Below are 13,556 nucleotides of genomic sequence, written 5' to 3'. Positions count from 1 at the left end.
GATTCTGCCTAGTGTTATTAGGGCTGTTATACAATAGCACACAGAAAGAGAGTGCAACAACCTCTACTTCAGACTTGTTTTTTTTAAACTTAAATAAGTCTTTATTAGACTAATATTTTGTTTTGAGTTTATTACTCTGGTAAAAAAATCATATCATTTAGAGATAAAATGAAACATATGAACAAATAGTATCATAATGAAATTTGTGTTACTGGTTTAATACTTAGCAGTTTTGAAGATACATTCAGAATATATGTTATCTAATTTAATCTACAAACAACCCTGTAAGGTAGGTTAACTATACCTACCTTATTTCCAAATGAGAGCATTGAGGCTCAGAGAGGTTAATGATTTTTGCAGAATACAAAACAAGCAAACAATGGAATTTAATTTTGACTCCAGGGTCCAGTGAGTGCATTATGCTGTGTTCATCTTCAATATGATGATTACTTACAATAAGTAAGTAATCTGGACAGCTCCACTGTGAAGTAGGCAAGGTTTTCATTTTCCATGAAAGTTCTCCAAGTGTCTGAGACTTTTTCAAATTATTATTTAAAACTTCAATTTGTGGTTTGTGGTTGTTAGTTCAAGGCAACATATCCACCTAAAATGGAACTTCTCTTCTCTTGCATTGGCTCCATTTTTTAATGCCTATAAATCTTAAACTCTTGAAGATTGTCTTTGGAGGCACTGTTGAATGAATAAAATATATCACGTTCCTGTTGGCCTCTAGAGGTCACAAATGCAACAGAATCTTGCTCTCTTCTCTTCAAGCATGTTTTAGACAACCCACAAACCACTATGGTTTTGATGGATGTGTGTGGTCACCATAATTCTTATGATTCTAATGATTACATTATAAAAATAAGGTTGCTTATGAATATGTCCAGAACATTACTTTCTTAACCAGAATGTTCAGAGTATCCATAGCCTTGGATAACAGGAAAAGGCAGTATAAAGATGTTTTTGTAATCTCTGGAAACTGTTCTTTAAGAATGTAGAAAGTGATGCCATATTATTCTGAGAAGCCAAGTTAGGATTATTTGCTGTTGCATTTCAAAGCTGGTTAATCAGTGTACCAATGATAAACTTAAAAATACTTACTTTATAAGTGTAAGCAATAACAAATCTTTAACAAACACTTTGTTATGTTTTTATGTATAAAAATAAGAGGGAAAAGTATTGTTACTTTGCTGTCTATGTGAAATAGTTAATTCACATTGGTTAAATATTTTCTAAGAAGTAGTAAGTTTGTGGTTAGGAGTACTTTGATTTTTTAAAAATATTTAGAGCTGTGGCATTTTCTTAATAAAAATCCCTACCACTTACTGGTCATTTATAACCCACCAGGCATCATACTAAGCACTCTCTAAACATATTATCCCATTTATTTTCACAACAACTGTATGCAGACTTTTAAAAGTTTGTGCTTTTTATTTATTTTTTCTTAGTAGTATTTCCAACTCTGTGATACACACACACACACACACACACATATATATATATATATAGAGAGAGAGAGAGATCTGGAGACAATAAGCACAGCCATTTCAAATTTGAGTGACTACTTTAAATGAAAATACAGTCATATGTTGCTTAACTATAGAGATATGTTCTGAAAAATGTGTTTTTAGGTGATTTTGTCATTGTGCAAACATCTAGACTCAATCCTAGATGGCACAGCCTACTACACACCTAGGCTATATGGTAGAACCTATTGCTCCTAGTCTACACAGCAATACAGGATGTTATGTACTAAATACCATAGGCAATTGTAACACAGTAGTAATTATTCGTGAGCTACACATATCTAAACATAGAAATGATACAGTAAAAACAAGTTATAAAAGGTAAAAAATGGTACATCTGTATAGGGCACTTACCATGAATGGAGCTTGTAGGACTGGAAGTTGCTCTGGGTGAGTCCATGAGTGAGTGGTGAGTGAATGTGAGGGCCTAGGACCTTACTGTACACTACTGTAGACTTCATAAACACTGTGCATTTAGACTACACTAAATTTATAAATATTTTTCTTCAGTAATAAATTAATCTTAGCTTACAATAACTTTTCTACTTTATAAACTTCTTAATTTTAAAAAACTTTTTAACTATTTCGTAATAAAACAGCTTAAAAGACAAACATATTGGACAGCTGAACAAAAATACTTTCTTTCACATACTTATTCCATAAGTATTTTCCCATTAATTTTAAAAAAAATTTTTCTACTTTTAAAACTTTCTTGTGTTAAAAATGAAGACACAAACACACACATTACCTAAGGCCTATACAGGGTCTGGATAATCAATATCACTATCTTCCACCTCCACATCTTGTCCCACTGGAAGATCTTCAGAGACAGTAACAGGCATGGGGCTGTCATCCCCTAGGAAAACATATGCTTTCTCCTGGAATGCCTCCTGAAGGACCCGCCTGAGGCTGTTTTACAGGTAACTTAAAAAAATACATATGGCCAGCGCGGTGGCTCACACCTGTAATCCCAGCACTTTGGGAGGCCGAGGTGGGTGGATCATGAGGTCAGGAGATCGAGACCAGCCTGGACAATATGGTGAAACCCCATCTCTGCTAAAAATACAAAAAAAATTAGCTGCATGTGGTGACGCGAGCCTATAGTCCCAGCTACCCAGGAGGCTGAGGCAGGAGAATCGCTTGAACCTGGGAGGCAGAAGTTGCAGTGAGTTGAGATCATGTCACTGCACTCCAGCCTGGGCAACAGAGTGAGACTCCGTCTTAAAAAAAAAAAAAATATATATATATATATATACACACACACACACATATATATACACACATACACATATATATGTAGAAGGAGTACTCTCTAAAATAATAAGTATAATGTATTAAATACATAAACCAGTAGCATAATTATTTATTATTATTAAATATTATGTACAGTACATACTTGTAAGTGTCATACTTTTATACAAATGGCAGACAAGTAGGTTTGTTTACAACAGCATCACCACAAATACATGAGTAATGCATTGTGCTACAACATTATAACAACTTTGATGTCACCAGGCAATTGGAATGTTTCAGCTCTATTTTAATCTTATGGTAACCTTATGGGACCATCACCATATATGCAGCCTGTCGTTGACTTAAATGTCATTATGCTGTCCATGACTGTGTTTAAAATGAAAATATATGTCAATCAAATATGTTCACAATCATGTTCACAGTGATAAACACTTAAAAGATTTTCACGTCTTTCTTTTGTTACATTTGTTGGCTGCATAAACGTCTTCTTTTGAAAAGTGTCTGTTCATATCTTTCATCCACTTTTTGATGGGGTTGTTTGTTTTTTTTTTCTTGCACATTTGTTTAAGTTCCTTGTAGATTCTGGATATTAGCTCTTTGTCAGGTGGATAGATTGCAAAAACTTTCTCCCATTCTGTGGGTTGCCTGTTCACTCTGATGATAGTTTCTTCTGCTGTGCTGAAGCTCTTTAGTTTAATTAGATCCCATTTGTCAATTTTGGCTTTTGTTGCAATTGCTTTCGATGTTTTAGCCATGAAGTCTTTGCCCATGCCTATGTCCTGAATGGTATTGCCTAGGTTTTCTTCTAGGGTTTTTATGGTTTTAGGTCTTACGTTTAAGTCTTTATCAAACACAATGAGATACCATCTCACGCCAGTTAGAATGGCGATCATTAAAAAGTCAGGAAACAACAGATGCTGGAGAGGATGTGGAGAAATAGGAACGCTTTTATACTGTTGGTGGAAGTGTAAATTAGTTCAACCATTTTGAAGACAGTGTGGCAATTCCTCAAAGATCTAGAACTAGAAATACCATTTGACCCAGCCATCCCATTACTGGGTATATACCCAAAGGATTATAAATCATTCTACTGTAAAGATGCATGCACACATGTTTATTGCGGCACTATTCACAATAGCAAAGACTTGGAACCAACCCAAATGCCCATCAACAATAGACTGGATAAAGAAAATGTGGCACATATACACCATGGGATACTATGTAGCCATAAAAAAGAATGAGTTCATGTCCTTTGCAAGGACGTGGATGAAACTGGAAACCATCATTCTCAGCAAACTAACACAGGAACAGAAAACCAAAGACCACATTGTCTCACTCACAAGTGGGGGTTGAACAGTGAGAACATATGGGCACAGGGAGGGGAACATCACACACTGGGGCCTGTTGGGGAGTGGGGGGCTAGGGGAGGGATAACATTAGGAGAAATACCTAATGTAGATGATGGGTTGATGAGTGCAGCAAACCACCATGGCACACGTATACCTGTGTAATGAACCTGCACGTTTCGCACATGTATGCCAAAACTTAAAGTATATATATAAAAAAAAAAAGAATTCCAGGTCAACACAGGTGGTTAATAAAATGTATAGCTACTGCTGCTTATATCCTTATCCTATATTTTGCTGAATTTGTCTTGCCTAGAGATTACTTCATACACTTCATAATATATTGCCAACTGGGAAACAGTTACTCATGGTGTCATTTTTATAGAATGAACGAAAGTCAAGATTCAATGAGATGTACAAATATTGTCAGGGGAACTGACCTGAATTTTGGTTCTGGAAACTGGGTTTGAATAACTGGCAACGTACAGTTAAAATGAGAGTGTGAATACCAAGAGATGAAATAGAAAAGATGAATAGCACCACCATATCGATGATTTATACCAGACCCACAATAAAGCTAGGTTTGCTTTGAAACCAGCACCTTTGTTTTGTTTGGTTTGGTTTTAAAGAGTAGGTGGTCCCTAAAAGACAGTATGCCTTTGATAATTGTTTCAAAATGTTTGATGCAGCCTCAATATTTGAATAGGTATCTCATAACACCATGTTGTATGCCTTAAATACAAACAATACATTTCTTTAAGTCTATTTCATGTTCACATAAGAGTTCAACGTGCATGTTCCTGACAGGTGATTTTGATTTTTTAATAAAAAGTTGCCCTGATTTGCAAAATGCAGTTAAAGCCTCTAAAACGGAGGACTAAATCTTGCCAAGTCTAATATCCTAAAAACCGAGTGATATTATCTATCTGTCTACCTTTGTTTGCCTTTTCTTTTTTCCTTTCTTTCTTTCTTTTTTTCCCTGTATGCTAATTTATAAAAACAAGCTTGAAAAACAGAGTAAGATCTGAATATAAACTGCATTTAAGTTCTTGGGAGTAAATAACTTCTCTTACATCTAGATGAATTTTTATGTAATCTAGAGTTATCTCAAACTCACACCCTCTAATAAAATTTATGTTCTCTCTCAAATCTTTATCATTTGCTGGTCACCTCTAGTTCCATTAAAAGTATCATCACTCACTCTGTTCCCCTTCTTGGATACCTTTGAAGCACAGTTTTTATCATAAATCTACTTCATAATTATTCCACATGTAGATCTAGTGTCATATGGAATAATCTCTTTCATTCCCAGTACCAGCCTCACCCTCTGCCACCCTTGCCCTGACAGTTTATGCTTGACTATGGATAGTCCAGGCACTTTTATGGTTTGGGGGTCTCAAATAAAAAATTCTGCAGCAGATGTTTAAAGTATCTTCTTTTAATTATTCCCTAGAATCTCGGTTTATATTAATTTAAAAAAAATCAGCTTCTCCGTCCGCCCATCTCGGAAATCTTCTGTTGTCTTTGTTTCTTGAAGAGCAGTATATGTCCTGGAATGGGGTTGATGCTTCATGAATGTTTGTTGAAGCGCTAAATAAGCCACCAAGTGTGTGAACTTACTCATGTGCCAAAATGGCTTCACACAAGGTGGTTTCAACTATAAAGTAGCTCCAAAAAACATAATGTAAGAATAAGTTGTTTAAATTAATGACTATGAGAGATTCTAGCTTCACAAACATGTATCTTTGTAGGAAGTCTAAGGTTTGAGAAATATTAGTGTAGACCAAGTTTTTCTAACAATCAGAGTCACCAATTAGATCTGCAATCAGGTTATTTTTTGATATGGTAGAAAAAAAAACCTCATCAATTCCTCCACCCCTTTAAAAAAAAATCTATGCCAAGAATGATCAAGTAGATGTCTTCCAGAGATTTGTGTTCTACCCTCCACAGTGTGGAGTTGTTGCTAGGAAGCAGTTGTCCAGCTAGTCCTCCCAGTTGTAGGTGTGACTGTGTCATTAGTTATCACCAGTGGGTAAAGGAGAAAGAGCTACTTTATGTTTAAGGAGGATAAGGAGTGGCATGCCTTTTCAACTCTATCTTTGCTCATCCGCCAGTTGACATGAGGGGACTGTGGGGCTACCAATAAGTTGCATACAAGCTGGAAAGAGCCTGTATCCCTGCATCAACATACAGAGAAAAGTCATTTTCCAACCAGGAACACGCACACTGAATTATTATGTGAACATGAAATAGACTTAAAAAATTTATTGTTTGTATTTAAGGTATACAACATGATGTTATGAGATACATATATATAGTACAATGATTACTATACTGAAACAAAGTAACATATTAATAATCTCACATAGTTATCCATTTTTCCCTCCTGTGGCAAGAGCAGCTATAATCTACTCATTTAGCACAAATCCTAAATATAATATACTATTATTAACTATGGTCCACATGTTATACACTAGATTTTTAGACTTGTTCATCCTACATATCTGCTACTTTGTATTCTTTGACCTACACCTCCCTATTTTCTCTCCCTGTACAGATTCTGGTAAACATGGTTTTATTCTCTATTTCTGTATATTTGTTTTTTTCCCTTATATTCCACATATTAATGAGATCATGCAATATTTTTTCCTTCTGTGTCTGCCTTATTTTACTTAGCATAATGTCTTCTGGGTTCATTCATTCTTTGGCAAATGGCAGGATCTCCCCTTTTGTAAAGGCTGAATAATATTTAATAACACACACACACACACACATCATAGTTTCTATATCCGTTCATCTGTCTATAGACACATAGGTTATTTCCATATCTTGGTTATTGTAATGTTGTAGTGAATGTGGTAGTAGAGCTATCTTCCTGAAACAGACTTTTATTGTGTTAGGTCACAGAAATTTTGGGGTATATTTGTTACAGCTGCTAATATTTTCCTAACTAGTACACCATCTGGTTCTTATGTATCTATATTAACTCTGTAATAATATTGCATGCTCCTCACCATCTGGCAATGTATCTCATAAATTTTTGTTTCCACTATAACACTTAATATAGGGTAAGTACATTCTTCTCATTTCATAAGAATCTATGTTTATAAAATTCTGTAAATCAGATAATTGAAAGTTCTTTTGAGGGAAGCCAGTTATGAAATATCTCTTACTGTCTTCTTAACACATAGAGCAGTGGTTTGGTGATAGTCATTGGATTTTGATTTTTTAATTAATAGACTTTATTTTCTGGTCCTGGCATGGTGGCTCATGCTTATAATCCCAGCACTTTGGGAGGCCAAGGCAGGCAGATCGCTTGAGCTCAGGAGTTCGAGACTAGCCTGGGCAACATGGCAAAAACCCTGTCTCTGCAACCAAACCAAACCAAACCAAACACCCTCAAATAGTTAGCTTGCTGTGGTGGAATGCTCCTGTAGTCCCAGCTACTTGGGAGGCTGAGGTGAGAGGATCACTTGGGCCCAGGAGGTTGAAGATGCAGTTAGCTGAGATTGTGCCACTGCACTTTAGCCTGGGCAACAGAGTGAGACCATGTCTCAAAAAAACAAAAAAACAAAAAAACTTAATTTTCTTGAGTACTTTTAGATTTACAGAAAAATCAAGCAGAAAGTGCAAAGAATTCCCATGTACCCTGTCTTTCCATCCCTTTCACCTATAGTTTTCCCTATTATAACATCACACATTAGTATGACATTTGTTATGACCAATGAGCTGATATTGACACATTAGTAAGTCCAAGCTTACATTAAGTTTCACTTTTTGTGTTGCACATTCTATGGGTTTTGAGCGAATGTATAATGATGTATATCCATCATTAGAGTATCATACAGAATAGTTATATCTTCCTAAAAATTCCCTGTGCTCCACCTGTTTATCTGCCCTGTGCATGTCATTTTTAAGCAGAGCTATACTATATATACTAATTTTGCATCCTGGTTTTTCCAGTTAATATTACATAATAAGTATTTTTTCATGGCAGTACAAATTTTCTCCCTTTTTTGCTTTTATTGTTTTTAATGAACACAATAATTGGACATACTTATAGGTACAGTGTGATAGTTTGATACATATATATATGTAATAATCAAATCAGGGCAAATAGCATATCCATCACCTCAAGCATTTATTGTTTCTTCATGTTGGTAACATTCAAAATCTACTCTTCTTGTTATTTGAAAATATACGGTAAATTGTTTTTAATTATAGTCACTCTATAGTGGTACAGAATGCTAGAACTTATTCCTCTTACCTAGCTGTGCTTTTGTATATATTGACTACCTTTGGCTATTTATCTCCTCCCCTCTATACTTCCCTGCCTCTAGTAGCCATTATTCCATTTTCTAATTCTGTGAGATCAACTTTTCTTAGCTTACTCATGTGAGTGAGAATGAGGTATTTATTTTTCTGTGCCTGGTGTATTTCACTTAACATAATATCGTTCATGCTCATCCATGCTGTTACAAATGTCAGAATTTCATTTTTTTAAGACTAAATAATATTTGTGTGTGTGTGTGTGTGTGTATGTGTATGTGCATGTGGTATATTCTTCATACATTCATCTGTTTGTCAGTCACTTAGATTGATTCTGTATCTTTGCTACTGTGAATAGTGCTGCAATAAACATGGGATTGAACATATCTCTTTAACATACTGATTTCTTTTCCTTTGGATATATACCCAGTAGTGGGATTGCTGGATCATATGGTAGTTCTACTTTCAGTTTTTGAGAAACCTACGTATTGTTTTGCATAATGGGTATACTAATTAACATTCCCACTGACAGTGTATGAGTTCTTCTTTCTCTGTATTCTTGCCAGTGTTTGATATTTTTTGTCTCTTTGATAAGAGCCACTCAAATTGGGATGAGATGATATCTCATTGTAGTTTTGATTTGCATTTTCCTTATGATGACAGATACTTAGTATTTTTTCATATACATGTTTGTCATTTGTATGTCTTCTTTTGAGAGATGTCGATTTAGCTCATCTGCCCATTTTAGGAATCGGATTATTTGATTTTTTTGTTGTCGTTGAGTTGTTTCAGTCTCTTGTATATTCTTGATATTAATTCTCTGTTGGATGAATAATTTGTAAATATTTTCTGTTCAGGTTTTGTATTTCTTCCCGATTCAATAATTGTAGGTTATATGTGTCCAGGAAGTTACCCATTTCTACTAGGTTTTCTAATTTGTTGCAGTATAGTTGTTTGTAATATTCCCTAATAATCCCTCCTATTTTTGTGGTATCTGTAGAAATTTCTTCTTTTCATTTCTGATTTTATGTATTTGGATCTTTTTTTTCTTGGTTAGCCTAGCTAATGGTTTGCCAATTTTGTTTATCTTTTCAGAAAAACACAGCTTTTTATTTCATTGATTTTTTTGTCTCAATTTTGTTTCTGTACTGATATTTATTTTTTTTCCATTAATTGTAGGTCTGGTTTTTCTTTCTGTTTTTTTTTTTTTTGCTTTTCTAGTTCTTTGAGATGCATTGTTAGGTTGTTTAGTTAAAATCTGTCTAATAGAATGATTTTGAATAATTTATAATAGAATGATAATATAAACTATCATATTACAGAGATACATGAAGTTTATGTTCTTTGCAGCACTATTCACAATAGCAAAGACATGGAATCAACCCAGATGCCCATTAATGATAGACTGGATAAAGAAAAATGTGGTACATATATACCACGGAATACTATTCAGCCATAAAAAGGAATGAGATCATGTCCTTTGCAGGGACATAGATGGAGTTGGAAGCTATTATCCTCATCTGACTAGTGCAGGAACATAAAACCAAACACCACATGTTCTCATTTAGAAGTGGGAGCTGAACAATGAGAACACATGTACACAGGGAGGGAAAAACACACACTGGGGGCTATTGGGGTCATTGGGGGAAGGAGAGCATCCGGATAAATAGCTAATGCATGTGGGACTTAATACCTACGTGATAGGTTGACAGGTGCAGCAAACCACCATGGCACACGTTTACCTAAATAACAAACCTGCATGTCCTATACATGTATCCTGGAACTTAAAATAAAATAAAATTTAAAATTTAAAAAAATCTTTCTACTTTTTAAAAGTTGGTTTTTATTGCTATGTACTTCCTTCTTAAAACTGCTTTTACTGTATTCCATAGGTTTTAGTATGCTGTGTTTCTATTTTCACTTGTTTCAAATAATTTTTAATTTATTTCTTAATTTTTTTCATGACCCATTGATCCATATTGTTTTGCATAATGGCTATACTAATTAACATTCCCACCAACAGTGTATAACTGTGTATCCTTCCGGTCATTCAGTAGTACATGGTTTAATTTCCATGTATTTGTACAATTTCAGAAGTTCCTATTGTTATTGTTTTCTAATGTTATTCCATTGTGGTTAGAAAAGATACTTAGTATGATTTCAATTCTTTCAGATTTGTTGAGACTTGTTTTGTGACCTAGCTTGTGGTCTTTCCCAGAGAATGTTTCATGTGCTGATGAAAAGAATATGTGTTCTGCAGCTGTTAGATGAAATGTTCAGTAAATGTTTGATAGGTCCATTTAGTTTAAAGTGCAGTTTAAATTCAATGTTTCTCTGTTGATTTTCTGCCTAGATGATTTGTTCAATGCTGAGAGGAGGGGTATTGAAGTCCCCAACTATTATTGTGTTAGAGTCGATCTCTCTCTTTGGTTCTAATATTTGCCTTATACGTCTGTGTGCTCCAGTGTTGGGTGCATTTATATACATAATTGTTATATCCTTTGCTGAATTGATAATTTTATCATTATATAATGATCTTTTGAGCCTCTTTTTGCTATCTTTGACGTAAAATGCATTTTATCTAACATAAGTATAGCTACTCCAGCTTGCTTTGATATTCATTTGTATGGAATATCTTTTTCCATTTCTTCACTCTCCGTCTATGTGTGTCTCTACAGGTGGAATGTTTCTCTAGGCAGTATATAGTTGAGTTGTTTTTTAAATCCATTCATTCAATCCATATCTTTTAAGTGGGGAAATTTAATTCATTTTATTCAGGTTATTATTGACAAGTAAGGACCTACTCCTGTCATTTTGTTAGTAGCTTTCTGTTTTTTTTCTTTTTTTTGGTATAGCTTTTGTGTCTTTTTCCTCTTATTTTGTATCATTGCAGTTTGGTGGTTTTCTGTAGTGATAAGATTTGATTCTTTTTCTTCTTTGTGTCTGCTGTACTAGTGAATTTTATACTTTCGTGTGTTTTCATGATAGTGATTATCATCTCTTTGCTTCTAGACATAAGACTGCCTTGAACATTTTTTATAAATTGGTCTAGTGGTGATGAGAGATGATTTCTATCAGTTTTTGCTTATCTGGGAAAGACATTATTTCTCCCTCATTTCTGAAAGATAGTGTTGCTAGGTATAGTATTCTTGGCTGGATTTTTTTTTCTTTCAGCACTTTGAGTATATCACTTCATTATTTCTTGGCCTGTAAGGTTTCTGTGGAGAAATCTGGTGTTAGTCTAATGGAGATTCCCTTATATGTGACTTGATGCTTTTTGCTTACTACTTATAGAATTCTCTTTTTTTCTTTGACTTTTGACAATTTTACTGTAAGCCTTGGGAGGACCTTTTTGGGTTGAATCTGTTTGGGAATCTGTTTGAATCTATTTGAGCTTCCTGGATCTAGATACTGGTATCATTCTCCAGACTTGGGAAGGTTTCAGGTATTTCATTAAATCAGTTTTCTATGCCTTTTCACTTCTTTTCTCCTTCTGGTAATGCCATAATACAGAATTTTGTTTGCCTAATGGTGTCCCATCTGTCTTGTAGGCGTTCCTCACCCTTTCATTTTTATTTCTTGGACTGGGTAATTTCTAATGACTTATATTCAAGTTCAGAGATTGTTTATTCTGTTTAATCATGTCTGCTGTTGAAGTTCTCTATTGTTGTATTGTTTTTTAAAATTTTATTCCTATTGAATTCTTTATCTGCAGGATTTCTGTTTCATTCTTTTCTGTGATTTCTATCTCTTTGTTGAGTTTCTCATTCACATCATAAATCATCTTCCTGATTTTATTGAATTGTCTATCTGTATTTTCTTATATCTCATTTAGTTCCCTTAAGATTATTCTTTTTAATTCTGTATCTGGAAATTTACTAATTTCCTTTTTATTGGGGTTCGCTCTTCCTTATTGGGGTCTATTATGGAATTATGTTCATTTAGTGGTGTCATATTTTTTGCTTTTTCATGTTTCTTTTGTCCCTGCATTGATGTTTATATCTGACACCTCTTCCAAAATTTCTATAGTGGCTTTCATAGAGAAAGGCTTTCATCTGCAACTAGGTTTTAGTGTGATAGTTAGGAAGGGTGTAGGCACTCTTGTTTCCAAATGAGTGCAGTCTTCATGCAGCTTCTTCAGCTGTGTTCAACATTAGCAATAATTCTGGGCACCCTGATCACCTATGCTGTAGAAGTTTGTGGCAGTGGCATAGTTTGTTAATGTCCTCAGTGTGAAGGGCTTTTGAGATCCTCTTATTTTCATATTCTCCATCTCCCCTGAGGAGCCTTAGGCAAGGGGATCCCTCTTGGTGTTAGGTCTGACATGGCCTATAAGCAGCTGCATGGCATAGGTTTACAGGTACAGGAGCTCAGAGTTGCTGTGGGGCTGGGGTCCTAGTCTCAGGATCTTGTAAACCTCTTGTGGCACCTGAGTCTTGGGGTACCAAATTGCTTACTGTAGTAGAGTTGAATGTAGAATTGGGGTACAGAATTGCTTTCTGTAGCAGAGTTGCCCACAGAACCAGCATCTGTGACTCTGAGGCACTGCCTAGTAGCTTGGGCTTGTGGGGGCTGGTTGTAGCTATGATTCTACCCCTGGGGGGCCAAGGCACAGCACTGGCCCAACTTTGGGGAAGAAGGAGTGTTCTGGAGGTTTGAGCATGGGGAACAGAGTACAGGTGCAATTTGGGAACCTTAGCCTGTAGGGTTCTGTGACAACTCATGTCCTAGCAGATAAGTCACCTTATAGTAGTGACTCTAGACTCTGGGATGATGGGGCTCAGCACTATCCCAGACTCTGTTAGGCCAAGTACAGTGGCAGCAAGTATCGCGGAATGGCAGATAGCTGTTGAGAGGGTTCTGCAGGGGTTGGAGGGGAAGGACAGTACAGTGATGACTCCGCTGTCCAACGAGAGGGGTGTCTCAGCAGCTCAGACTCTAGGGAGGTAGTCCAGCTCCAGGGAAGCAGGGTAATTAGAGTTTTTTGGCCAGTAGCAATATATGGTGGGGTGTCTCATCTTAGCCATTGTCCTGTTTTCCTGGGATAAGTGTACTACATCAGCTCAGCCCTCGGATGTGCAGCTGATTAGCTCAGCAAGGGCACCAATTTTCCCAGGACAGTGTGCTGCTTTGGCTCAGGTCATGCGGTGTGACTCTT

This window comes from Macaca thibetana, chromosome 11 (assembly GCF_024542745.1).
Source record: "Macaca thibetana thibetana isolate TM-01 chromosome 11, ASM2454274v1, whole genome shotgun sequence".
NCBI classification, from domain to species: Eukaryota; Metazoa; Chordata; class Mammalia; order Primates; family Cercopithecidae; genus Macaca; species Macaca thibetana.
Note: the sequence above shows the minus strand (reverse complement) of the source record.